This window comes from Monodelphis domestica, chromosome 4 (assembly GCF_027887165.1).
Source record: "Monodelphis domestica isolate mMonDom1 chromosome 4, mMonDom1.pri, whole genome shotgun sequence".
Taxonomy (NCBI): Eukaryota; Metazoa; Chordata; class Mammalia; order Didelphimorphia; family Didelphidae; genus Monodelphis; species Monodelphis domestica.
In genome coordinates, this window is record NC_077230.1 from 292,322,735 (window position 1) to 292,349,734 (window position 27,000).

The window sequence follows — 27,000 nt, forward strand, 5'->3', positions numbered from 1 at the left end:
ACAACTTGTTCAGCCATTCAGTCAAAAGTTGGACTCTGCCCCCTTGGGAGTGGGGAGGCACTCTTCTAAGGTTCAGGCTTTTTGTGCCGCTGTTTTCAGAACTAGTGCTGAGGTGCTTCAAGATTTTGCTTCTTGCAATGTGCTGTGGTCTGGGGAAAGGTGTGGTCAATTCTTTCTTGGTCTGTCATCTGGTCTTTATCCAGGAAGGGCCCCTGCTCCCTTGTAGCCTTCAATATTAGCTTGCCTCTTGGCCCTGAAACTGTGACCAGGTCCCTTGCTCTCCTACAGCCGCCTTGCTCCTGTTCCTCCAGTTCCTTTAGAACTGTGACCAGTGTCCCTGCTCCCTTGTGACTGACTACTCTTCTCTGCTCTGGAGCTGCAACTCTGAATGACTTTGGAGCAAAAAGTTACCAATGTGAGCCAGTCCACACCAGCAAAGGGTTCCTAGTAATCTTTTTCTGAGCAATTTTCCAGCCCCATGACAATCTCTGAGCTGAGAACTCCCGAGGCTGCTCTTGCTTCTCTGGGTGTGCTCTTGTTAGCCCTCCAGCCTAGTGTCAGAAATTTCTCTTACCAACCTCCTAAGTTTTCTTAGACCAGAAAAGTCTAATCTTGAACTTTTGTTGACTTTGTTGCTTCAAAATTTGATTTGAGATATTAGTTTAAAGTTGTTTGGAGGGGAATGCTGAGAGATTTCAGCTGGATAGCTGCCTCTACTCCTTCACCTTGGCTCCACTGTGACTCTTCGGGCTCTTTTATTCTCTCTGCTACTTCATAATGATTGAAAGTAGGTCTCAAAGTTAAAAACAGCAAAGCAAGAGACCTCTTAGGTAAGGCCAAGCTGGAGAGACCCAGAGTGTAGATTCTTATATTATTCACGGACCAACCAGGCCATATTGGAAACGTCCATCCCCAGAGAGGTAGTGAGTGATTTTTTTCTAGCTATAACAATTCCTACTGACTGTCTATTAACACACAGGAGAAATTGAATTGCTTGAGGGAGTGCCCTCTGCTCCTAAGAAATCATAAATCCTTGATTTAGGGAATTGACATTAAGCAGATGTAATCAGAGTTAAATTATTCCAAGAGATTTTGAGCAACTTGGCAGACTCTGGGGTAATTTGAAATGGTTGTATTTCTTTTTTTGAGAATGAAGTAATTTGCTACCCTTGGGAATGTTGTCTCTTGATTTGCCCTCATGGGATTATTATAATCCCTTTGGTCTCTCAACTTTGAATATATAGCATGGGACTCACTTATTGTGAGACTTCTGAAGCCTCTCGGAGTTAGGGTAGCCATCAGACATAAGGACAATCAATATAAGGGGTACTCTACCATTGAGGTCACTCTAAATGACAAACTGCTGAAATAACAGTCATAGCCATAATCAAGATTTCTTCATTTCCTTTCATTGGAGAGATGGGGAACTACATATATGGAATGATGAATATGCTGTCAGATGCCTTGGTCTGTGCTTTGGTTAATTTCTTTTCTTTATTTCAAAGAAAGGGCTTGCTTGAGATGAGGGGAGTCATAGCTTGAAAAATAAACTACATTTAAAATGCATCAAAATGAAGAAAGGAAGGAAAAGAGGCAGACAGAGAATAAAGTTAAAAAGAGAAAAGGAAAGGAAGAGAAGGAAAGAGGTAAAGAGGTAGGAAGAAGAGGTACAAGTAGAGGAAGAAAGAATCAGAAGTAACATAAGGGGAAAAAAGGAAAGAAAGGATGAAAAAGAGGAAGGAAGGGGAAAAAAGAAACAAAGAAAGAAATAAAAAGAGGCTTTTAAAAAATAGACAGCTCCCTAGGTCTACCTGGAAATTAGAGCTCTGACACTGATTCTTGTAAAATGACATAGCTCCTTAGAATCATTACTTGTCTATGACTGTCTTTAGCCCTAGGACCTAATCAAGTGCTAAACTAAATTTGCTTGAACTTCCTGAATTTTTCAAATTTTCATTTAGAGTTCTAACTCATAATAGTTCTCTCAAAGTCATTGTTTAACATCTCTCATTTAATTAATTTAATTCCATTTAACAGACTTTAAAAAATTGCGCAAGGCAGTTAAGAATTTGTAGAAAAATCTACCTTGCCCTCAGAATGCTTATTTCCTAATGAGTAGTTTTAAAAATGTTGAGGGATAGGTAGTAAATGCACCATAAGTTAATTTGAGGACCAGCATATAAAGGGATCAGAAAAAAAAAATTTTTTTTTCAAAGAATGTAGCCCTTGAGTCTAAGCATTGAAAAAAGGCAAACAATTCAAAGAAACAAAGTGAAGAAAAATGTATTATAGACATGTGAATAACATGCAGTGGGATGGATAGGAAGATGGAGTTCAATGTTTGGAGATTAGCAAGTAAAACCGTTTGGATTAGAAGAGGAGTTTTGGAAGGAAGCCATAGGAAGCACGTCTGGAAAGAAAAGCTGAAATGCCAAGGTGAGTTTGTATTCTAATCTAGAGGAACTAGTTAGGCCCTAAGGATGTTTTAAGAAGGTGGTGCAGTCATCAGGCCTGTGATTTACTATTATTGATTTGGTAGCTATATGGAAATCAGATTAAAGAGAGAACTTGGAAAAAAATGAGATCAATAAATGTGAAAGTTAAAAAGATGACTACAAAAGCCCAGTGAAGAGGTATTGAACTAGGCAGCTGACCATGGAGTAGAGGGAAAGGGGACAAATGCAAGAGGTTCTATGGACATGGAAAGCACAAGCCCTGGCAACTGTTTGGATACAGGTGATGTGAGATTGGGAATATTTTGATTACCACAAAAATATTGCTATGGTGTTTAGATAAGTGAATCAGTTTTCCTTATATAACTCCTTATATGTTGTTAATATAAGTTTAGAAAGGAATCACGAAGTCAAACAACCAGTAACTTTTTACTTTGGTTGTGTGATGCCAAATAACCAACTTGCTGATTATTTGTTTCTAGTTAATTTGTTTCTAGTTAATTTTAGAGACAAGACCAAAAATGGCCACCCGTTTGGCTATAACAGGAGCATTTACTTGGTCCGAAGTATAATCTGTTTCACTCTATTTATAAAGTGGAGGACACTTTCCAACTACATTGAGTATGTGTGGGGTCTCTGTCCTTTTTCATGTAGCCTTATCCTCCTGGTAAAAATATTACTGATTTGAAATCTAGTGGAAGGTAAGTGCTAATATGGGCTAATTTCCTATTGCTTCTGTAAGATGGAAAGTGATCACATATTTTTAATATATGTTAAGTGGTTTTCCCTGAGGCACTGGCACTAAATCACTTACCAAACTTTAAATGTGACTATTTTTCTCTCTTGCCCTCATTACACCATGGAGTTTTTGAGTTTTCAGCCATGAATAAAAGGGAAACCATGAAAGAAAGGGGTACCCTTGAGTTTCCCAGCTTTTGAAATGTAGCCAAGAAGGTGCAATGATCTTTAACATAGCTGGGGTGAGTTTTAAACTGAATGCTTTCAATAAAGATTCCTCACCAATTGGCTAATGGAAACTCACCATTTCACTCCTAACTATAAGACCATAAGATGGAAAAGTCGCAATGCCCTTTTTCACAGGAATGAAAACTCTTTTCTCCTCCGACAGTAGTGAATCATTTGTCCCTGCAATTATTATTGTTTCCAGTAGAATGATTGAATATTTACTGACAATACTGGATGGTATTTCACTGCAGATTCATAAGCAGTACTCGTATCACCATGGTATCTTAACAATGTCAACTTTTCAGTTTCCTCAATGTTTCATTTCTACATTTTTCTCCCAATGGGGATTGTTTCTCCCATAGTATTTGCATCAGTGGCATTTCTGCTTCTCTATCCCACTGAGGTGTGCCACCTAGACTCGATCACAATATTGAATCTTGGAAGGTGATGGGGTGGAGATGTATGAGGCCAACAAAATGGAGGAGGCAATTTTTAGAAGATAATCAGTGAGTTAGGTTCCTGCTTTCCTTTTCACAGCATAACAATAAAAAATGGCTTTGGAGCTGGAGAAATGAGGTTAGGCTAGAACAATTAAATCAGCACACTTTTGTGAATTGAATCTCCTGACCCTGAGTACAGACACAACCAGAAGGCATTCACTAAGAATAGGAGGCATTTGGCCTCTATTGAATCTTGGGGAATGGAGGGGAGTTTGAATGGGAATATAACCCAACAGGGAACAGAAGCAGATGCTTGCCAAGTCTGGAGAACTCAAGAAAGACCGGCTGAGGGGGTGGGGTGGCATTTTGGGGGAGTGGGAATGAGCATTATACATGATGAAACTGAAAAAAGCCAGGCGATTCCAAAAGAGACCCCCAAAACACAATTAGTGAGAAAATTACCAGCTGAACTATTTGGAGAGTAATGAAACTTATTTTGGAAATTGAACACAATATTGCTGGCTAGTTATTGTATGAGGAACTAAGGGGATTCTGGGAAAGAACTAAATTGTACCCTCCCCCACCCAACCAATTATTTTACAATGCTGAGGATCTTATATATAGCATGTTCCTAAGTGGAACAGGTTTTTGAGCAGATGTCTGAAAGGGGAGGTTGGTTATTTGGAGGGGGCTTTGGGTGGCCTTATGACTGGAATCAATAAGCCACTTTAGCTCTGCTGAACGAACTGAGAAACAATATCTGGAAGTAGTTATTCAGGTTAGAGAAAGCTGCAGTGAACACTTAGAAACAAAAATCAGAGCATGGAATACAAGGTTATGTCTCAGTAGCAAAGACAGTAAAAGCCTTGATGATTCCACTAATGGTCTACAAAAAAGGGGCCATCTAATAGATGGCTATAGAAACTGGCTTTTGATTTTATACTGCAAATTTGAGTCACTGCCGGACTGTTAAGAGTACAAGGTAGTTATCTTCTCATGACTTCCTATGGCTTATGTGGAAAGTGTTGGGTGTCGTGGTGTGGTTTCTCACATGGATTCTTAATGGACAGATGAATACCTCATTGAAGTATTCACTATAGAAGAAAGTAATTGGTGAACTAATGTAGCTCTAATTGGCATCAGTGAAGCCTAGAACCCCATCCATCAAGAGACTGAATTACCTTTTCCATCTCACAGATGGTCTTTTTTGTAACACATTTTGGGCTTTGACTATATTAATGGATTGAGGAATATGAAAAAATTTCTGCAGTTATCAAGTGTGTATCAGTTGTCAATTTCTCCTGTAATTTCTGAAAGAAAACTCTTACTGGAATCATTGCAAAAGAAAAAGAAAAAATTAAAATACACAAAAAGATAGAGGAAAATAGATTTTTAGGATTCTCTCATCTCTGATTCTGTCTTGCCATAGTTAAATATTGATTGGGCATACTTATGTGCTTAAAATTGTTTTGAGATGACCTTTTGTATTTGACATTATTGAAACTCAAAGATCTGCAAATTGTATAGATGACAGAATTTATTAAATTTCTGAATTAAGATTGCTGTCAACACTAAGTTTTTCTTTCCTACTGAAAAAGCATTTCCTTTCTATTAAAAAAGATAGAATTTAAAAGTAAAAATAAAGGCTGTCCCAAAAGTCTTAGTGAAATTTGAAGTTTTACTTAACAATGCATTAAGCCTTTTGGGACACTCTCTATAATTGCATGGTTCTACTTGCTCCACTTTTCATGAGTTCCTGTCTTCATCCACAATAATGTAAATGGAAACAACAAAATAATCAAGACCATATCCCAATTGGGGAGCTATAAGAAGATACCTCTCTTTTTCGTGAAGGTGAGAGATGCTATATATTTTTTCTCTGTTTGGTGAGATTTAATGACTTTTTCTTAATATATATATATATATATATATATATATATATATTTTTCTTTTTTCATATAAGATGTGACTCTCAGAGTGGAAGTGATACATTGGGAAACACAGATAATACAAAAAAAAACCTTTCAATAAAATTTTATCCAAATTAATTCATATAAACTCTACGGCTTCTTAATTGAACTCCCATTTTCACTAATGAATTGAGTTTACAGAATGAGGATGGCTACATCCCCTCCTCAGAATTCTTGGGGTAGCAATGAGATGGCTTTCTCTAATGACAAGGTGCACAAGACCTTACAAGTGTGTTTCTCCACTCCTCACCAGTATCATCAATTGAGAATCATTTAGTCAATGGACCTTAAACAACTTTTAGAAGGCAGTATTAAATAAGGTGATTAAGTAAAGTGGCTATAAAACACCTCCTCCTGTGCAAATCAGTGAGACACTCTTCTACAAGTTTGCATGGTGGTACTCAACCTTAGAGACCACACGTAGCAAAGAGACAACACATAGTTTCTGGTTGCTGGAAGTTCTTTGCTCTCATCCATGTGAGACTCAAAATCTTAAGAATGATGAATTTGATTCTCTGTCCTTGGCTTTCTATCCAGATATGAAGATGACTCTAGGATTCCAATGGGAAGATAAAATGCCCAACATTCTCTGGACCTCCTCTGGCCAAAGAATTGGATAGGGAATGGAAAAGATGTGTTAAAAAATAAAACCAAGGCCTTTCTTTTCTTACTCTTTTCTCCCCTTCTCATCCCTCTTTGGAGTATATATTAACAATCTATAATTTCTCCATTTTCTAGGAATCAATCCTTTTAAAACATATTTAATAATTTAAAATCTCTGGGAAGTGGTCAAGTTTCTTCAAGCTAATTAAAATAGCTTTAGACAAAATGATTCCTGACTCTAAGTCCATGATTTCTTCCAGTCTCAAGACTTTTTAAAAGTTAGTCTAAGGCCTATGACTGGATTACTTGATTGAGCATCTTATCATTTATTTGGAGTAGATTGGAGTTTAATAAACTAATCACCAAACTAACAAAATTTTATTGGCATCTTGTAATACCCTTTTATAACACATTTCATATTTGCTGTATTTACGTTAATTAGATGTCCCATATCTACTCCTTGGTAGCAGTGCCCTAGCCTTCCCTTTTTTTCCTTATCCCTAATTCTCTAGCAACTTTTTAGAGCAATGATGACAAACCTTTTAGAGACAAAGTGCCAGGCCCCACCCCCACCCTCCAGATGGAGTTCCATGCCTGTCCCCCCTGCCCAGACCCCATGTACCATGCCCCTCCTCCCACCAAGTGCCAGGCATGCCCTGCCCCCCCCCCCCATTAGCCCACACAGAGGAGGGAGAAAGTGCTCCCATTGTGCTGTTGGGCAGAGGGGTGGGTGAAGTGAGGAATGTCCTCAGAGAATATAGAGAGGGGGAGCGGAGTGGTTCTGGCACTCTGCTCCCCTCCAGCTCTGCCACCTGTGAGCTACCCACCTTACTCCTGTGTGTTCCCATTGGCTGCTGAGCAGAAGGCTGGGTGATATGAAAAAATGTCATCAGGATCAGTAGAGAGGGATAGGGATAAGGGGAGCAGCTCTGTCCGAGTCCCTCTGCCTTTCTAGTAATGAAGTCTTGGGGTGGGGGACAGGGGTGGCTGTGTGTCCACAGAGAGAGCTCTGCATGCCACAGGTTCACCATCACTGTTCTAGAGGAACATAATAACAAATATAAATGCATAATGAAGTCATGAATTACCTTTCAGCAAGGTTTAATTAATGATCCCTCCTAAAAAGAGGCCTTTCTGGATCTTTCCAATGATGAATTCCTACCCTCTAATATGACTTAGTATTGATTTGTTGTATGTTTTAAGCTTATTCATCTGTGTAGATATTGCCCACCTATCATAGAATATAAGTTCGTCTAGGGTCTAGATTATTCCAGTTTTCATTTTTGCATTTTGAATGTCTAGTACAGTGACTACTATAATAGTAGATACATAATAATTGCTCACTTAATGAAATCAAACTGATATTGTTTGTTCAGGGCATGGTCTACTACATACTCTGAGACCCCTTCAGCTCTACTGACTCTTTCAGGGGTCTGTCTATATTTCACTAAATATTATCCACTAGAATATGTCCCCACTCTTCCACTAGTTTCATTTTCTTCTATAGTGATGCAAGAATTACTCAAGGGAAGCAATAATTTTGAATGGCTTCATTTCAGGACATCAAAGGTCATTTGTATGTACTTGTATTAACATAAGACTAATTCAGATGATCTCACTTTGAGTAGATCAAACTGAACTGAGATGGTATAGAGGATAGCCATCTCTACCCCCTTTTCTCCTCACAGTCCAAGGAACATATCTTTGAGGTTCTTTATATTCACTTCTCTAAGTTCTTATACTACTATACTCAATATGTTCTTTCATCTTTAGACTTTGGTTAAACTGCTGCCTGAGCAGCTGCACTCACCAAATCCCCTGTTGTTTTGTTTTGCCTCTAAACATTGAGGTCAAAAAAGATAAACCTTGAAATGAAGGTTTCATCTGAAGGAAGCACTTTAAACTTTGTGAAAAAACCACATTTCCAACTATGAATGTCAGCTTCTTTATACAGAACGTATTCTAGGGATGATATCATAGTGTCACTCCCTTTCCTGAAATAAAATATTCTCTAAAGAATCCATTTTAACAGAGAAGGGGTAAGTAACTGATTTTTGTCAAAGTTTAGGCTGAAAAGTTTAGTTTTCAATTAATATTTATCTTTGGTCAATCATCCCAAGATATGTTTAACACATATTTCCTATGTTTATCATTAAGACTTTTACTAGAGGACTAGTGGCTTTTCTCTGTTGCTTTATTTTGAATGGAAAACCACACTATTATTTGAGTGGAAGATTATCTATTTTATGATCTAGAGAGAAGCTAGGGGAAAAATCTCAGAGGACTTTTTGAAACTAAAAAACCACTGCCATGTGAAGTTGGATAAAAATCTGAAAATTAGGCATACACACATTTTTCAGATTGGCTGCTGACGAAAATGCCTTTGCACTAACTCCTTCCCATGCCTGGGATATTGTGTTCCTTTCTTTTGGGATCTCTAGTTTCTTTCAAGATTCAAGCCCTGGCTTCTGCCTGTGGCCTTTCCTGTCCCCTTCCCCAGATGCTAGTGCTTCCTTTCAGGCTTTCCTTACCTATTTACTAAGTTTTCTGGATAGATATTTATATATGTATGTTGTTGCTACTGCTAGAATGGAAGTTCCTCAAGGGAATGGTCTATTTTTCTTTTTATGGGCTTAGAAGTCAAGGACAAATATAAATTTTGCTCAGGCTCAGAGACCCTGTGCAAGTCACTTAACTTATATCTGCCTTGGTTCCAGCACTCTTAAAAACAGGGAAAATACAAGCACCTACCTTACAGATGTGATGAGGGGATAGCAAATGACATATTTTTATAACATAACACAACATTCTATTTTTGATTGATATAATTTGTTACATAATATGACATATTATATTATGCTAGTATACATTGTTTTTATTTTATTAATGTGTGGGAAAGAAGAGGTATTAGACTGTTTGCCAAGCTGAAGGTCTGCAGAGCCTTTTTGATGACCTCATTGTTCTATGCCTTACTGAGGGTGGGCTCAAAAAAATTGAATGACTTCTGTCTGAATTGGCTTAGGAAGATTCTGAAAATTGCCTCACAAGATAAGGTACTAGGCCTTGAGATCCTTGTTCAAACTGAATTGCCAAGCATTCAGACTATTGCAGAGAGTGCAACTCTGATGGGTTGGTCATGCTGTTCGAATGCCAAATGTATGTTCCCCTAAAAGTCTACTTTTTCTAGAACTAACGTATGTCAAGCACTGAAAAGGAGGTCAGAAGAAGACATGCACAAGGGCACTCTCAAAGTTTCTCTGAAGAACTTTGGAATGGATTGTGAGCCATGAGAGACGCTGGCACAAGACCATCCAGCATGGCCCACCCTCCTCAAAAAGTGCTCTAAGAGTAAAGCAGAAATGGCAGTTGCTCAAAAGAAACAAGAGATGTACACATGTAGAGACATTTCCAACCCAAATGTTCATAAGGGCTAATGTGCCTGAACTGCGATAGAACTTTCTGGGCTCCTAATGGTCTGACCAGCCTCTGACACACTGTACTCGAACCCTGACACATTGTGATATAATTTTGGCCCTCTTCAATTACAAAAGACAATGAATATTATATTACTATAATAACAATTTAAACCATAATATTAATGTTAACTATTCTCTTCGTGTGTCTAAAGTTTTAATATAATTGGGATGTAATCATTATTTATTGATCAATTATCATCAATGTCCTTATTATCTGATTGAGAATATTCTATAATGATTGCTTGTTCTCAGTAAAATTGTGGATTAATTTCAATTCCAATGTCCTGGCGTCACTTTCACTTGACCCTTAGCTATTAAAAACTTGGATTATTCTCAGGCTGTCCAGAATGTTCCTTCTTGGGTTGTGACCTATATTCTCAAACTCTCATTCCCTCTACCTTTCAGCCAGGTGAAAACTCTCAATCCATTGAGGCCTGATTGATCTCAGCTACTTATCAGAAGGAAAGTATCTAAGAAAACCGATCACCTAAAGATATAAATGATATAATATACTCCGTCTCCTAGAGGCACTCATTTTACCTTCAAAAGGGTGCAAGTCAAATAAGTTTCCAACATCTCTTCCAAAAGTGTTTATTAAATATTTGAGCCAGGGAAGGCCCTTTACTAAGGCTGTAGGGGATACAACACCGAAGTCTCTAATACTAGAGTTTCTAATGTTATCCATTAATTTGCATGATATGGAACTCCCAGCTTAAAGAAACATTTCATTCTCAAAAAACTCTTTGAATTGAATAGGTTATGTAATACCACCCCAATTTTATAACATATGAGGAAACTGAGTCTGAGAGAGTTGAGTCTGTGGCATATCTGAACAAGGTGCTTTCCATGATTTCAGATTTACTTTCATTGACATATACTAACCTTGTTTCTACCCATATGTTGGGATTGAGTGTAGTATAAGAGAAATACTGGCTCTAGAATCAGAAGACCTAAGTCCAAATTTCATCTCTGATGCTTAACTACCTGTGTCATTTGTGGCAAACCATTTACCCTCCCCATATCTCTTTTGTCATTGAGTGATTGCACTATATGGTCTCCAAAGTCTAGATCTATGATTCTATGATTAGCATAACACAACAATAATAACTGATCCAACCATTCTGAAAAACTAATTTGGAATTATGGAAAAAGTGATGAGACCCTTCTCATAATTTTATCTCTAGATACCAGTTAAATGCATCTCAGAGATCTCAAAGTCAGAAAGACCTTTTATATTATAAAGTATTGAAAGCCACACTTGTGGTGAAATGGGAGACCTATTCACGGGGGAAATGACTGAATATATTGTGAGATATGAATGAAATAGAATATTACTGTACAATAATAAATATCAAATGTAAGTTTATAGAAACATGGGAAGATGTAGATAAATCAATAGCGTAATCAGAAGACCTGGGGTAACAATGTACTCTACAAAAATAAAATGATGTAAGTATGAACAACACCACAGGGCAACAAAATTCAAATTAATTATAACTAGTCTTGGATCTGTAGAACAGATGATGAAAAACAACTTTTCCTGCTAAGTAAAGATATTGAGGGTTGCAGATAGGGAATGTGGCATAAATGATCAAACTGGATCACTCTAATTTATTTTTGCTTAACTGAATTTCCTGCTACAAAGGAAGAATTCAATGTTGTGTATAAAGGTGTATATAGAGATGTAAGTATGATGTAAAAACTTAAAAAGAATGAAGAAATAGAGGAAGAAAGGAAATAAGAAAAGAAGGAGGTAATGAAGGAAGTAGGAAGGAAAGAAAGGAGGAAGGCAGAAAGTAAAGGGAGGAGAAATGAAGAAATGAAGGAAGGAAAAATGACTAGATTTGGAGTAAAGACTCAAGAGATCTAGATTTGCATTTTTACTTTGCTTCTCTCTACCTGTGTGACCTTAACTTCTCTGTATACTTATTTGTAATAGGAATGATAATATAAAAACTATATTCTTCATAGAATTTTATGAGAATTAATTCATATATTATATACATCAATTAATTATCTATCTATCCACAGTATAAAAAGCAACATTACGTAAGCTGTTTTGTACCACAGTACAGAAGAGAATTTACTTTTAAAATCTAAACTTCCCTTTCATCCACTCTGGCATTCACCACCTTTTGGGAGATGAAGAATTAGAAATAGCAATAATTATCCAAGTGGCAAGACTTGGAGTTAGAATTTAGATTAAAAATCTGTCATTTACTTGACCCTGGTTAAGTCACTTTACTTCTTTGGGATTAGCTTCTTTTATCTATAAAAGGAAGGGCTGTCCTAGTCAGTCCATCTAAAGTCCCTTCTGGAGAGAAATGTGAGTCAAACATATCCATACTAAACCTCGCATTATATTACCTTTCCTAGATATTCAGCAAGTTACATTTTGGACCAGAAGATCTTAAAAAGCAATAAAGCAGCAATAACAGAAACTACAGAAATAAGCAACTAGCATGTTTTTTTTTTTAAGTCTTGAATTCTCTTGACTATGATCTGTTTAGTTTCTTTTTTTTTCCCCCCTTGAGATTCCTTTAGCAGCAGTCAACTCACCCTTAATATGCACTATTCCTTTTATTACATTGTGAAGATTTGGGGACAGGGTTGGGGAGAGCATCCCTTGGCACAATGATTCACAGCCATGTGGAGTCACACACTGATAATATGACTGTTTGCTTCAGTCCATTTATGTCCCATTCCCACTGGATTTATACTCAATTCCTCTAGCAGGGAAAGCTCCAATCCCCTTGCCCACATGCAGTTCAGATTAAGGCCTCCTTCTTGCCACCTGGCTAATTCTTGAACACTAGTTGTTCAGCCTCTCTGACTTGTATATGTATGTATATCCTGTGATGACAACTTCAATGATAGTGTTGTGAATATGACAGCTACAGGGTCTGATCTTAAGCAAATAGTATAAATAATTTTTTGATGATAGAAGTTCTTTTTTCCCTTTTCTGCTATTTGAAAGCAAAAAAAAATGATCAAATTCAGGAGGTTCAGCTCCTGAATATGCTCAATGCAGCTGAAATTGCAGGGGATATAATTATTAATCTTTCCATTCTGATTTCATTGCTTTGTTTTCTTTAGACCATTGATATGATGATCAGGAATCCACTGCCATCTGAAGAAGCCCATTTTTGAATTATTCTAATTTCTTTGCACATCCCCAACTACCTCATTACAATGAACATGAAACAGCTTTCCTGTACCATCTATCCATTGGTCTTCTGTATTAGACAAGAATCAGACCAAGAACTGGCATTCTGGTAACTGTTTAACTGGTTCTCTGGGAAATTAAAAAAATTAGATAGATAGATAGATAGATAGATAGATAGATAGATGATAGATAGATAGATGATAGATAGACAGACTGATAGATAGATAGACAGATATAACACATACTTTCAAGTTTAATCAGCATTTACTTTTTCTGCATCAATTTCTTAAGTCTAGACAATTAACAGACAACAAATCAAGTCCCAAATAGAGTCTGTCAGTTTCTGGGGTATAAATGGTCACACTGACTATTTAACAACCATCCTCTGAAGTTCAGACAGGGTCTAAGAGCACACCTCTGAAGTGGAACCTCCTGGACTTGACCAAATTTTCCCTGCTCATGTATTCCCCATAGAATCTGGTATTCCATTAGCTCTCAATGTTCCGGCGAGTCCGCCCGAGGTATGTCGCCCTCCATTTGGCTACGTACAGTTTCACTTCATTCTGTGTGAGCTTCTAACACCATCTTGTATTAAGGAGTCATAAACTATCACCAGATTTGCCTACAGTTGCTTTTTAACAGACTTTCTGGCCAATATCATTTCAGAAATTATGCTGTGCAATGAAATTAATTAACACAGGTAACGTGTGGAACCCAGACTTTTATTGTTTCTTTTATTTCATAAAATTTCCATGGCTGAAGCACCTGGGAAAGCCATACAGCTTAAGTGGGCACCACATTAGAAAAGCCTAAAGGAGAGCAGATGGAAATTTTGAGGGTGAAATAAGAACAGATGGGAACTCTGGAGGCGAAACTTGAACTTGGGTATTTCAAAGTTCACATTGCTGAACATAAAGTCCTATTAAACATCTCCCGATAAAGAGTTAAACTGACAGGCTGCGCTGTGACTTCCCTCCTTATGAATTTCCAATGGCACTTAGCTGTCAACAATTCCTGTGGCAGGAGTTAAAAAAGCCTCCCTTTAAACTCAGTCTGCTCCTTTCCAAACAGCAGATTTTTTAGGCAATGCTTTCTTTCCTCTACCTGGGACTGTATGTGAAGGCGGCGCAGCTATAAACAGGGAGAGAAAGGTCCAGATCTTTTTTTTTTCCTTTTTAGCAAGTTGATTGCCTCTCCCCTATAATTTCCCTCTTCTCCATTTAGACAGCTGTGCACCCACAGAAAGCCATGTTGGCAAGGGGGCAGGGGAGGTCAGGAGGCCTGACCTGTGCACTGGCCAGTCGAAAGCCTGCTGTTGTTTTGGAAAGATGTCCACGCCATCCCACAGACATCCCCTTTTGTGAATAAGGGCCAGGCTGTCTGACACAGTTCACCCTGGGGCACGATGTGGCCCAGGCTCCAGTGTTTACTGCATTTTGGTGTGGCTCCACCACTGCCTCCCGCCTCCCATTTCTTAAATGGTCCAGGGCCATGAAGCTTGTGAGAGACAAATAGGTTCTAAATTTACCGAATTCACTGGACGATGGACAGAAGGAACCCAAAGTATTTTTTTTTCTTTTGTGAAAAATGCCTTTCTTCCTGTTTTTGATGTCTGACTTGGAGGGAAGCACTTGTTCAAGAGAACTATGATGGGAATTTCTACATTGTTGTTGTTCTTAGTGGAGATGGTGCTCCTGGATGTGCCAGTCTCTTCTTGCCAGTCTTATTGAGAGTTGGCTAGTCTCCAAAGTCAGAGTTGCCCATTGGGCAAGGAAGCATCTATTTATTTATTCATTCATTAATTTATTCATTTGTTTGTTTACTTATTGATTGATTGGTTGATTGATTTTTTGGGAAGACCATCTGCATTTGAGAGACCTTTTCTCAGATGTCCTTAGAAGCAAAGAGGACTTACTTTATCACAATATTATGAACCAGAAGATCAAAGGGCATACTGGGAAATCATGCTGTCACTGAAGACAAAGGCCATATTACACAGTGGGTAGGACACTGGCTCCAGAGTTAGGAATACACACATCCCAATCCTGCCTCAAATACTTATTAGTTGTTCGACACTTGATAAGTCACTCAATCCTTCTGGTATCAGTTTCTTCATTTGTAAAATGAAGAGGTTGGATTTAGTGACCTCAAAATTCTGTTCTTGTTTGAAATATAATCCTTTATAAAGAAGTTTCATAAAGCCTGTTCATGAAGTTTAAAATAACACAAATTTTATGTGAAGAGTTTGCTGAACATTTCCATTTTCCTTTTATTCCTTACTTGTGGTCAAGGAAATATTTTGTGGCAATGGGGAAAAGGGAAGGGAATACACATTTATACAGTGACTATGCTGTTTTAGGCACCCTATAAGCACTTTTTTGCAAATATTGTACCATTTTATCCTGACAATAAGCCACAGAGATAGTGTTATTGTCATCTCCCTTTTAATAATTTTAATTTTTTCCAAATTACATATTGCTACAATTTTAATAATTGTTCTCTGATATTTTGTGCCCCATGTTGTCCCATTTCCCCCCCTATTCACCCCCCAAGGCAGCAGGTAATATGATACAGGTTGTACATGAGTTGCCATATAATATATATATTTCCATGTTCATCATGTGAAAAAAGACACATATCACTAACACTAGAGAAAAATTTCTAGAGGAAATAAAGTAAAGAATGGTATGCTTTAATCTGCATTTAGATTCTCTCATTTCCTTCTATGGCCATGAATCTCTTGTCATTGTCCTATTTTCTTACATTGTTGATAATAGTTAAATCTTTCACTGTTGATCATCATACTTTATTAGTGTTACTGTCCTTCTGGTTCTGCACACGTCACTTTGCATCACTTCAGTCTTTCCAGATTTTTTTGATGATCATATTGTTCATCATTTCTTTTGGCACAAACAGTGTTCCATTACAATCATATACTACAACTTGTTCAAACATTTCTCAATTGATGGGCATTTGTTCAGTTTCTAGTTCTTTGCCAACCCAAAAATGTTTTATACAAGTGGGTCCTTTGCCCCATTTATGATCTCTTTGGGATACAGACTTAGTAGTGGCATTGCTAGGTCAAAAGGTATGCACAGTTTTATAGACCTTTGGCCATGTTTTTAAATTATTTTCCAGAACAGTGTTATCAGTTCACAGCTCTACCAACAATGAATTAGTGTCCTAATTTTTCCACATCCTTTCCAACATTTATAATTTTCCTTTTTGTCATATTATCCAGTCTGATAGTTTTGATATGGTACATCAGAGTTGTTTTAATTTGCATTTCTCTAATTAATAGTGATTTGGGGCATCTTTTCATATAACGAAAGATAGTTTTAATTTCTTTGAATGTGAACGTGTTCATATTCAATGACCATTTTGTCAGTTGGAAGAATGGTTTGTATTCTTATAATATAATCCCTTTTTTACAGATAATTAACTGAACTGATCAGAGATTAAGTAATTTTTTTTCAGGTCACATAGCTAATAGTAGTCTAGAACTAGATTTGAACTCACGGCTTCCTAATTCCATGTCCAGCACACTTTCTACTGTGCTCACAGATGTCTCATAATATGATGATGATAAAGTCCAGTAATTATATAGGTAGCATAGTATATTAGACAAAATGCTGGATTAGGAATTAGGATTCATGGGTTCTAGTTCTGAAAGCGAGACAAAAAGACTGAATAACCACTTACTAAGAATATTGTACAGAGAATTCTTGCTCAGGTATAGGGATCTTATATCTCATTGAGTCTAATTCCCTCATTTTATAAGGATAAGGAAATTAAGGCACAAAGCAGTTAAATAATTTGCAAAAAGTTCTGTAGCTAATAAAGTTTTGGAGTTGGATATGAACTCCAAATTCAACATTCCATCCTCCTCACCAAGCTGCTTTTCAGACATTTTCAATTTGGACCAAATTTTAGAGATCACCCAATCCAATCCTTCAAGAATGTTTTAAGGATTTTCTCTATAAAGAGTTCCCTAAATCATGTGTTGCTCCCACAATTCCAGAATTTTAAAGGTGAAAGACACTTCAGGGAGCTTATAGTGGAATGTATTTCTGAGCAAGAATTCTCTGTATAATATTCTTAGTAAGCGTTCATTCAGCCTTTTTGAAAGTCTTTTAGAAATGAGGGATCCAGAAACTAAGGGCTTCTAGATTCCATGTAGACAGTACCAAGCCCCTTCTTTCTCTGCCTTAGGACCATAATTTTTGTTCTGCCTTGGGACCCAATTCCAATTTCTCTTAATTAATGTCACTCAGGCTCTACAGCTATGTAAATGAAGACCTTTTCTCCAAACCAACCTATGCTGCATTCATCAGTCTACTCAATAACTACCCCCAGGTAACAGGTCAGGGGGAACACTTCAGTTCTCAGCAGCTTGAAGAACAAGACGCTTTTCTTCAAGAGATAATGAAGACAACGGTCATGAAGGAACTCTATGGCTTCCTCCATCAAAAAAACAGATACAGCTCAGAGCAATAATTTGTCAGTGACCTGAAGAAGCTGTGGTTTGGGTTGTATTCCTGGGGCCATGATGAAGGTGACTCCAGTGGCTTTAAACATGTTTTCTCCAGTGAAGTGAAAAAGGGAAAAGTGTCAGGATTCCATAACTGGATCCGCTTCTACTTGCAGGAGAAGGAGGGTCTGGTCAACTATTATAGCCATAACTATGATGGGCTTTGAGACTCATATTCTGATGTTCTAGGAAGGTAATTCAACTGGGATGGCTACTTCAAAGAAGTGGGATTGGCCTTCATTGGCAGTAGTCTGGAGTTTGCTTTCTATTCCTTGTGCTTCATCAGCTGGCCTGGTGGTGTGGGTCATTTGAGCCTAGGTGGGTACCCCCTGGCTATCCAAGCCTATACCTGGGACAAGGTGACCTATGGAAATGGCAAGAAGTACATTGCTACAGCCTTTATAGTATCTTCTATGAATTAGAGTTCTGGGAAAGGAAAGAATGTGAGGTTCATTGGAGGTCTTCAGGAGCTGTGGTGCTATCTGCCCTGGGCTAGAGTTGGGAGGTATTATACACTGACCTATTTGAAATGGAGTTTTCATCAAAAAAATGACTGTCAAAGAAGGTTCTCAAGCCTAGGAAAGCCAAAAAAGGTGAAAGAAGAAAGATTTAAATTAGGAAACAATGACGACAACAACCAATCCAGAGGAAGATCTGGACCAAGGTCCTCTAGCATTTCTGCAGTGAAGACTAGTGGATATAATTTATGAGTAGAATATTGATAACTAGGTTTTTAAAAAAAACTAATATGTTATGGAACAACAATAATGATAGCAATAATACACATGCCTAGATACTAGTCCATTTCACCATTAGAGACCTCAAATATGTTGGAGAACTCAACTAATAAAACATATTAGAACTAGATCATTATGAACAAATCTGTTGCCCACAATTGCCTAGGTATCACACTAGACATAACAATCATTTAAGAAAAGCTTTTTTAATGTTAGCTACCCCAAATGTTCATAATCTCCAAACTCCTTGAAATAAAACTTTTCACAATAGGAAATCCTATAGCAAAGGAGATTAAAATCATGCAGGGACAGGATAAGAAACAAATGATCTCTGAGGCCATCTCCATCTGCTATAAGAGTTGCACTAAAGATCCTTTCAGAGAGCTTACCTCCTAATACTTTTATTCAACTGTAATTAGCAGTTATTTTGTATATCTGTGAAGTAGTCTGTAAAACAGCAAATAGAAAAGAAAAATAGCAAGATACCAACTTGTTCCAGACTGTCTTTAGCTAAACTTCCTCAAAAACAAATAAGAATGCCATGATAAACTAAAAATAATTGTACACTTATTGAGGTCAACTAAAAGCCATGTTGCTATCTCACTAGAGCATTATACATACTGAAAGATGTGTTAACATGCTTTTTGGTGAAACTAGCTTGATATTATTCACTGACATCAAGTAAGTAATAAGATGTTTTGGTTTAACTCCCTTTTAACTTGAAGGTGATTTTTAGTTCTATTTAGTATAGATCTCAATGGATTCAAGGATGGACAGTCCATAATAAACTTAAAAAATCTTCCTAAAAAATACCAAGTTTTATATTGGGCCATTCATAGTATTGTGTCAACAGTATGTTTTAGAGAAGAGTTTTCCATGTGAATACCAAATACTCTAGCACTAACATAATACTTGGGTCTATTTTTGTAAATGTGCAATACACAAACAAGCCACATATGTACAACTAAATCAAAGGACTAATGATCATTAATAAAGACAGAATAAGCATCTCAAAAAAAAAAAGAAATGAGGGATCCACTTACTGAAATAGATCATTCTTCCTTAGATAGCTCTCATTATTAGACAGCTTTTTCTTTCATAAAGCCTAGATTTTCCTCTTTGCAACTTTAACTCATTGCTTCTAGATTTTCCCTCTGGGGCAAAATAGAACAAGTCTAATCCCTCTTCCAAATGTCAGAACATCACATGCTTCAAGACAACCATCCCACCCTTTCAAATTCGTTTCTTCAGGCTAAGTATTTCCTTTTTGTTCAAACAACAAATAATTTTTGACACCATCCACTATCCTGATTGTGTTCCTACCATCATTTCTCTATAATGTAATGTCCATAACTGAATACAATACTCTAGACAATGGGCAGGATTCAACAGGTTTATTCTTGCTACCATTTTGTATACATTGTCTGTTGAAGATTAACTTCCTATTCATTTTTGTTATTCTCCTTTTTTGTCATATCATACTATTGACTCATACTGAGCTTGTGATGTGCTAAAACCTTGACATTTTGCACAGGGATTGTTCTCTAGTTATAACATCTCGTCTTTTACTTACAAAGTAAATTTCTGTGTCTCCAATACGAGTAACATTTTTTAACCCCATCGTTCCCTACTGAAGATAATCTCTAGTTCACCCCAGCATTTTAGCTTTTCAATGCTCTCATCTTTTTTGCTATGTGAAATTTTGATAAAAATACTCTTCGTAACTGTAGACAAGTCATTAGTAAAAAATATCAAACTTACTGGGTATAGCCCAGGTGTTTAAGGACTATAGTATATAATATATATATATATATATATATATATATATTCTTCAACGTTAATAATAGAGTCTTAAAGACTACTCTTAGGGTGCAGCTATTCAATCGCTTCTAATGAGAATGAAATTTAATTATTACACACTGTCCCCTCTCATTTTCCCCTCCTTTCTAAAAATTCCCTTGCATAGTTATTTTTGTGAGATAATTTTCCCATTTTCTACCTCTTTCCACTTTCTGACCCTTCCATTCTTCCTTTGAAATTATCTTAACATCTTATTCATATATCCTATTCTTATTTTACATTACATATAGACATCTTTTCATATAGGAATGTAAAAAAAAGTTAAACCTTACTAAGTCCAATATAATTTGTCTCTTATGTTTACCTTTTCGTGCTTTTAATGAGTCATGTTTGAATGGCAAATCTTCTATACAGCTCTGGAATTAACTCAGGGAAGTCTTGAAAGTCCTCTATTTCATTAAATATACATCCCCCCCCCCAAAAGATTATATTCATTTTTGCTGAGCAGGTTATTCTTAGTTAATTCTAACTACTTTGCTTTCCAAAATGTTATATTCAAATCCCTCAGTTTCTTTATGGCAATGACTGCTAAAACTTGACTATGACTTCATGGTATTTGCATTCTTTCTTTGTAGTTGCTTGAATTATTTTCTATATAAACTAAGAACATCATAATTTGGGATTAATTTCTAGGTAGCATTCATTTTGGCATTTCTTTCAGGTAGTGATTGGTGAATTCTTTCAATTTCTCCTTCGTTTCTTTTGCAATGGGTGTCTGCACGTTTTTGATACTTCCAAATTGGTATTATCTAGAGAGGTATCACTACCTTCCTAGTCTCCACTCCAGTTCTTATTCAGGTGGAGCCCCTCCTCCTTTGACACCACAATTGCTCCTCATCACCCAGAACTATGACCCAGAAATAAATAATGGTTAAGAGAGCTGTCAGATCCCATCCTGTGCCTAGTTTTAGAACAAGGATATTCTGAAATCTCTTTCTGACAAAGTATTCAGTCCCCTTACCATCCCTCTGGACTGGTCACTCCCTATTCTGCCACTTTTGCTACTCTCATCAAAGCCTATGAACAGTTATGCTTCCACTACATTGTGTTGTGCTCCTGGCTACCTCCCACTGCACTGTCCAGAAACTTTTCTTTCTCTTTTATGCTATCCTGGACAGGAAAAATGATTCACTGTGACTTTTTGTTTTTTCTCAGAAGACATTCTGATATGCCATTTTAAGTTGTTTAAAAGAATGTGTTGAGAGATCTTGGCAAAATACTCACTTCATTTCTCCATCTTACCCAACAATCTTTTCAACTACTTTCAAACACACTTGACTGTTTTATCATCTAGCTAACATCTATTTCATCTTTTCCATAAAAGAAGAATCAGGTATTTTTGTCAAATACTTTGCTAACATCTGAGTAAACAGTAGGGTTTCTATAGAATTCTCCTGATCTTTTAATTAAAAAAAACTTGTCATAAAAGGAAATAAAATTACTCTCGCATGATTTGTTCTTAATGAAGTTATGTTGACTCTTTGTGATAACTGTTAGCTTTTCTAGAGTTTCATTTATCTTATACTTTGTGAAGCAATTCCAGAAGTTTTCTAGAAACTGAAGTCAAATTCATTAGTCTATGGCTTGCAGATTTTTTTATTTTTCTCTTTTGGAAGATAAAAATATTCATCCTTATTCAACCCTGCTATTTCTACCTAACTCTCTATACTTAAAAAAATATTTTGTATTGTGAATTTAGTAATCATCAATGATCACATTTTAAGAAAAAAGAATGAGGAAGAGTTTGGTATAAGATACTTCTAATTTTATCACATTATAGTATTTTATTTATTTATATTTATTTTATTATTTTATTATTATATTTTAAGAAATATGTTTACATATTTTAATTATGTTTTCATAAGTTTAACAAGCTAGTAAACAAATTGTTCTGTGTCCTTATTTGCACCTGCCTCCTTATTTCTGAGTATCTTTTAAAATTCTCTATTGAAGTTATCATTATTTGTATCACACCCTTGAGAACTGTCTTTCACCCAAATGTTTCCACCCAAATAGAAGCCCTCTCTTATAACAAATATGTCCTTAAGAACAAATGGACACAATGGCCATTTCTTAGAATGCATGTTTCATTCTGTACTTTGTGTCAATAGAGCATTTTAAGAATTGTACCGAAGAGATCATTAGGAAGACCAAAAGGAAACTAGACAAGCTGGACAGCTTTGAAAATAATGTGAGGAATTTATTATATATTTAAAAATTAAAAGTATTAAATGGAAATTCAGGTTATCATATTTAATTCTCGGTTTCTGTTGTTCTTTATACATGGAAAGATTAGTGCTTGTTGTTACTTATCAAATTCAGAATAACAAAAAGTAAATTAAATAATTAAACAAAAGTTTGGGGACTTTGAACATGAGGAAAAATGATTCATACACAAGATGTTTAAAAGTCGTCACATTGCTCTTTAGGTTTTTCTAAATACGATATTCTTTGGGCCCAGAAACAAAGCACTTCTCCTTAATAGAGGCCTTTAGTTTCATTTTAACACTAACATAGATATTACATGCTGTTCCCTTAAGAAACAACCTCCCACACAAACCTCAATGTTTTAACAATGGTAGAGAGTTTAAAAGCCTCCATTACCTTGAATTTCAAAGTTATGGTCTCCCAGCAAATACTAACCGAACTACAAAGCACACTAATCACCAGCCTGTACAAGCAAAGGAAGGATTTAGTGGGCATTTGATTTCACAGTTGGATGGTGCTCTTGGGGACTAAACTGCAAGCCAAATCTAACATACCACTGAGCTATAAATATGACTATGCCATAGGAATAGGCACACATACACACATGTACACACACACACTTTCTCACAAGGATTTTTTTCCTATTTTACGAAAAACAAAAGTATTCACATTTATAACATATCACTACTCCGCTGCCACTGGATTTAATGGGAGACGGTGCTGGAGAGAGAAAAGAAAGACCCTAAATTCCAATCATGCTAGAACTCCCTTCACATTCATCTATGCAGATTAAATTTACTCTTGTATGTTTTTGGAATTGATTTAGATCTGCAATATCATTCCTACAGAGAACGTATGATGTGGAAATTTCATCAAACTAATGCTGGTAAGCAAACAATTTGGAATATATAATTTTAGTTGCGTGGAGGAAAAGTGGTACTCAGGGTCACATAGTCAGGATGTTTCACAGCAAGACTAGAACGCATGTCTTCCTGGTCTGAGACTATCCTGCCTCTTTTATGTGAATTTCTTTTAACTCTTTCCTCTTCATTCGCTAGCTCTATAAGACAGGAATCAATTAGCTGTAAAAAATTATTTGTGCCTCCGATAATACATTCTGAAGAGTATAAAGCCTGATAGCAATGCAAGATATAATTGTTATTAAGAGTAGCTCATAGGCTTTGGTACTGAGTCCAAAGCGTACATAGAGGAATCTCCTAAGAGAGGCAGTGTGGAGAGCCCTGGCTTTCAAATCAGAGGATCTGGCTTCCCAGAATCACATACTTTGAGAGCTGGAAGGGAATGCAATGGCTGTGTCATCCAACCCATATGCAAAATGAATCACCCTTTGCTTGAAGACTTAGAATGAAGGGGAATTTATCATTTCTTGCAGCAGTTCATTATGCTTTTGTACAGGTCTAATCATTAGGAAGTTTTTTCCTCTGATTGAGTTCAAATTCACTTCTTTAAAGCTTCTATCCATTGCTCATGGTTCAGCCCTCTGGGGCCAAACAGAATTATCAATTCTTAGGCCTTCAAATATTTGAAACAGAGAGCCTGTCCCCTTCAACTTCTCCCAGGTAGAAAGTGTTGGAGGGGCAGCTGGGTGGCTTAATGGGCAGAGAGTTGGGTCTGGAGACAAGAGGTCCTGGGTTCATCCTTGGCCTCAGACACTTCCTAGTGATGTGACACTGGGCAAGTTACTTACCTCAATAGCTTGGCCCTTACTGATCTTCTGCCTTGGAAGGGATACTTAGTGCCAATTTTAAGGCAGAAGGTAAGCGTTTTAAAAATTAAAGAAAAACAAGCATCAGAGCAATAATTCAAAATAAAGAACTTTGATTCCAAATCCTGAGATCTTTCCACATGTTTCATCTCTCCTTCACAAATAAACCCTCCAAATATTTGGAAACTTGAATGCTATCATTCCCACCTCTGTTCCATGCTCTGAGGCTCTTCCAGGCTAAATGTGCATGTTCATTAACTAATTCTCACATTTAATTTATTATTATTTTTTAGTCATTTCAGTTGTGTCCGACCCTTCATGATTACAGTTGGGGTTTTCTTGGCAAAGACCCTGAAATGCTTTGCCATTTCTTTTTCTATCTCATTTTGTAGATGAAGAAATGGAGACAAACAGGGTTAAGCGACCTACCCAGGGCCACATAGCTAGTAAGTATCTGAGGTTAAATTTGAACTGAGGTCTTCATGACTTTAGACTCCACACTCTCTCCACTGCCCCATTCATATATAGCATAGACCTCCACCATCTTGTTTACTCTCCAGTTTATCAATGTCCTTTAAAATTTGCAGAATCCCAAATGGAACACAAAATGCTAGATGATATCTGATCAGGGTTGAGTATAAAGGGACTCTCTATTCTCTCAGTCCTTGGAATCTTTGCTCCTCTTAAACCAGTCCAATACCACTTTAGGTTTTTGAATGTCATATTATACTCCTTCCTCCTTTTGAGCTTGTAGTCTTCTAAAATTCCCATATCTTTGTTCAGAACAGCAGCTATCTCACTATATCTCCCTACATTTTATCCTAACAGAGCTGATTTTTAGTACCCAAGAGTAAGGCTACATTTATTTGTATTGAATTCCATTTTATTAGATTCAGCCCAGTGCTCTACCTCTGGTTATCCTTTTGAATTCTGACTCTGCCATCTGTTCTGTAAACTGTTCCACCCAGCTTTGTGTCATCCACAATTTGATGTGCTTGCCATCTATTCCTTTATCTGAGTCATTGATAAAAATGTTCACTAGTGCAGGGCCAAGCACAGATCCCTGCGGTACTTTAGTAGAGACCACCTGCTACATGACACTGACTTTCATCTCCATCATCTACACTGTGTGATCATTGGCAAGCTATACTCTCTCTGAATCTGTTTCTTCATCCACAAAATGAATGGATCTGATTAGTTGGCCTCCAATTTCTCTTCCAACTCTAAATCCATGATCCAATAACTTCCTACCAAGTTGTTAGAGTCTCTATTTTCAAAATGTGGTAATTTGAAACTTTCTTTCTTATAATGTGGCCCTTTCCACTTTGAGATAATTTTATTTGCTAGGAAGCTTTTCTTATGGCTATCCCTCATATTTGCTAAACAGGTAAACTCTTTCTTTCTATACCAACCAAAGCTACATATGACAATCTACCAAAAATACATCATAGAACCTCAGACTTTGGAAGGGAAATCAGAGCCTCAGAGTGGAATAAGAAACCTCCAAATGTTATACTCAGTGAGTGGTCATCTGACCTCTATTTGAACATTTCCAAGGAGGAGACCTGGTACCTCCTGAGATAACCCATCACACTTCATATCTAGCCAAAATCTGATTCTCTGCAACGCCCATCCCTCCCATTTCTTCTCTTTGGAGTGATGCAGAGCAAATTTGATCTTTCTTCTTTATGAAAGGCTTTCAGACACTTGAAGACTACTATTATGCCCCTCTAAGTATCTTCTGTACAGGATAAAAAGCCTCAACTACTTCAGTCCTTGTATGGAATGCTTTATATTTTTCACCATCTTAGTTGCTTTTGTCAAGAAGATTCAGTTGGTCAGTTTACTTCCTAAATTTGAGTATAGTTGGGACTAACTAAAATTGTATCAAAGAAATAGTTGAAGAATGGAATAGCCAAACATTTACAGAAGATTTTCTATAGGAGATTCTAAATTCATAATCACATAATTTACTGAAAGATATTGAATATACAAAAGCATTTGGCTTAAAAATTCCCCTTATATAAATGGATCTTAGGTATATATTAAAATCATGTTTTTGATGGTTGTAAATGCAGGGAAAACTTTATTTAAGAGGCATAAAATAAGAATACTATGCTTGCTAAAGTTGTTCCCCTCTTTCCCAGAGGCTATTCTTTATAATTCATTTCCAACTTTTATTTCCAACCTTGTTTCATGTAACTCCATTTCATACATTATATGTCCCAATCAAAGTAACCTACTTTCTGTTCCTCATATACTCCATCTCCTTTCTCTATGCTTTTCTATTGTCTCTCATACCTAGAAACCACTACCTTCTAATCTCTACCTCTTAGAATCCATAGTATTCTGGAAAACCCTGTTCAAGTACCACCTTTTAGAGGCAGCTAAGTGGCACAGTGGATAGTCTTAGAATTGGAGTCAGGAAGATTTGAAATAAAACCTTTCCTTAGATACCTGTGTGATGCTGGGTATGTCACTTCACCCTTGTTTGCCTCAGTTTGCTCAATGATAAAATAGTGATCATAATAACATCTGCCTTGCAAAGTTGTTAGGAAGTTCAAATAAGATAATTGTATTACTCTTGGCACAATGGCTAGTCAACATCAGCATTATTATATAAATACTTCTTTCCTTCACTACCCTTCTCATATAAAACTTTCCCTGATCTATGCATCTGTTAATGTCTCTTCCACCCAGATTACTTTAAATCAATTTGCCTATTTCCTATACTGAGAATGGGGAATTTAAGGATGACTTAGCATCTCTGCTATGAGGGCTTGCCAAGCAAACCCTTTTCAGGAATGCCTATCCACCTGTGGTGTTTACCTTTCACCCACCTCTTACCTGTGGCTGTAGCAGGT

At 36.8% G+C, this 27,000-nt stretch overlaps 1 pseudogene; it reads left to right on the plus strand.

The window, feature by feature from the left end:
* Positions 1–17,337: 17,337 nt before the first annotated feature.
* On the plus strand, positions 17,338–18,029 carry LOC100024031 (uridylate-specific endoribonuclease-like; annotated as a pseudogene).
* Positions 18,030–27,000: the final 8,971 nt, after the last annotated feature.